Source organism: Octopus sinensis, linkage group LG7 (genome assembly GCF_006345805.1).
Source record: "Octopus sinensis linkage group LG7, ASM634580v1, whole genome shotgun sequence".
Classification (NCBI taxonomy): Eukaryota; Metazoa; Mollusca; class Cephalopoda; order Octopoda; family Octopodidae; genus Octopus; species Octopus sinensis.
Genome location: NC_043003.1, coordinates 866,319 through 868,818, shown reverse-complemented (window position 1 = coordinate 868,818; position 2,500 = coordinate 866,319). Strand labels below are relative to the sequence as shown.

General features: G+C 44.8%; 1 protein-coding gene and 1 long non-coding RNA gene across 2 annotated transcripts in view; one reads left to right on the top strand and one right to left on the bottom strand.

The window, feature by feature from the left end:
• The window catches only part of LOC115214212 (tetraspanin-18), a 224,819-nt gene that overhangs the window by 9,365 nt on the left and 212,954 nt on the right, over positions 1 to 2,500 (top strand). The gene's annotated exons all lie outside the window — the stretch shown is intronic.
• Positions 1,989 to 2,500, bottom strand: part of LOC118764146 — an 8,455-nt gene continuing 7,943 nt past the window's right edge. Inside the window, exon 3 of the long non-coding RNA XR_004999929.1 lies at positions 1,989 to 2,128. This is a non-coding gene — a long non-coding RNA (uncharacterized LOC118764146). The remainder of the gene's footprint in view (positions 2,129 to 2,500) is intronic.

Sequence of the window (2,500 nt, the reverse complement as noted above, 5' to 3'; positions counted from 1 at the left end):
TTATTATCATCTTCACGTTCTGAGTTCAAATCCCGCCGAGGTCAACTTTACCTTTCGTCCTTTTCGGGGTCGATAAAAGAAGTACCAGTTAAATACTAGGGTCGATGTTATCGGTTAAGTCCCTCCCGCAAAATTTGAGGCGTTGCGCCTGTAGTAGAAAGGATCATCATCATCATCATCATCGTCATCATTGTCATCATCGTCATCGTCGTCGTCGTCTGAGATGTCCGTCCAACTTTAGCTGCTGCAACGCCATCATCATCATGTCTCCTATGGCAACAGCCATGACAACTGCAATCATTGCAACCACCACCACCACCACCAACATCGACTACCTTCATTACCAGCGCCACTATCACCATAACAATGACCAGTAGCATCACCACCACCACCACCATTTTTGTGGCCGTCATCACAGCTATCACATCCACTTTTTCACAACAAACTACCACTCAACACCATCGCAACTACAACCACCACTATCGACCACCACCCATACCCCGGGGTTATTCCTTTTCTTTGCCTAGTGCCTGCGTTTATGGGATGGGGGTACGGTGGGGTGTAGTAGGGGTAGCGGACACACAGACAAAAATAAGTGGGGTACAGCAAAGTAGTTTGTCCCCACCTCGCTTGTATTTGTTAAACTTTCTCGGTGCCCTACCCGAGTTACACCCTGAACAGGGGCGTACACACACACACACACACACATACGCGTCTACATGTAACCCCAGCAGCGTGTACACATGATCTGCTGTCAACCAGTCGCTTAAGATAATGAAAATAACTTTCATAATATGATTCCTCCACTCCGTCCCCTTTTCATATGTCCCCCCCTCTTTCTTCTTCTCCTCATCCTCCTCCTCTTTCACCTCCTACCTCCGTCCCCCCACCCCACTCTATCCTTTCCAAGTGTTTCGTTGTCTGTCTGATGTGACCTGAATTTCTTCTCCACTCCACACACCACACACACACACACACACACACACACATGCACAGACAAACAGACAGACATTATCCACCCCTTTCTACCTTCATAATCCCATCACTCCACCCGAAAATCTACTCCTCTCTAGCATTCTTATTATGACACCCCTTACAACAACCTATACGCCATTATTTGTATTATTGGGTTTTACACTCTGAGTTCAAATCCCGACGAGGTCGAATTTGCCTTTCATCCTTTCGGGGTCGATAAATTAAGTACCAGTTGCGTACTGGGGTCGATTTAATTGACTGGCCCCCCTCCCCCAAAATTTCTGGCCTTGTACCTAGAGTAGAAAAAAAATATTCGTATTTTTGGATTTTTAAGGTCTGAGTTCAAATCCCGCTGAGGTTGACTTTGCTTCTCATCCTTTTGGGCTCGGCAAATTAAGTACCAGTTACGTTCCGGGGTTCGATGTAATCGACTTAGCCCTCTCACTTCAAAATTGCTAGTCTTGTGCCAAAAATTACCAGGAATTTAGTATAATTATTGCTACTGTTATTGTTATTAAGGCCTCGGGTTGGCACAATTGTTAGTTCGCCGGACAAAACTGCTTAAGGGCACTTCAACCGACTTTCTGTTCTGAGTTCCGATTCCGATGAGATCGACTTTGCTGCTCACCCTTTCGGGGTCGGTAAAATAAGTTCCAGTCGAGTACTTATTTATCCTCCTCTCCGCAAAAGTTTCAGGCCTTGTGCCTATAGTAGAAAGGATTATTATTATTAATATACGATAATACTATTATTCTTTTCTACTCGATGCACAAAGCCCGAAATTTTGGTGGGGAGAGGGCCAGTCGATGAGATCGACCCCAGTATGCAACTGGTACTTAATTTATTGACTCCGAAAGGACGAAAAGCAAAGTCGATCTCGGTGGAATTTGAACTCAGAACGTAACGGCAGACGAAATACCTATTTCTTTATTACCCACAAGGGGCTAAACACAGAGGGAACAAACAAGGACAGACATAGGTATTAAGTCGATTACATCGACCCAGTTCGTAACTGGTACTTAATTTATCGACCCCGAAAGGATGAAAGGCAAAGTCAACCTCGGCGGAATTTGAACTCACAACGTAACGCAGACGAAATACGGCTAAGCATTTCGCCCTAACCTGTCTGCCAGCCCGTCGCCGCCTTACCACACTACTCCTATTCCACCACTCTTCTCAAAATCATTGCTGTCAACACTTTCAACTGACACTGCCTTCCTATCGCTAACGGTAGCCATCATCGCTATTATTGCCACAACAACCATTTTCCATAACCACCCAAGCAACCCGAGTGTGTTCACTCGCCCTTCTAGAAATAGCAGCCGAATCTTCGCTCTCCCACCCCTTACTCCTCAAAATCACAGCTTAATGCTTAAAAAGAAAACGAAAAAGAAAGGCCATATTACTGACGGTAGTTTTCTTTTTTTTTTAGATATAGTCTGAAAAAAAAAAGGACGAGATGGTCACGGTTGGAATATCTTTGATCAGAGGTGTGATCAAAATAAACATCACTACTTCTGTCACT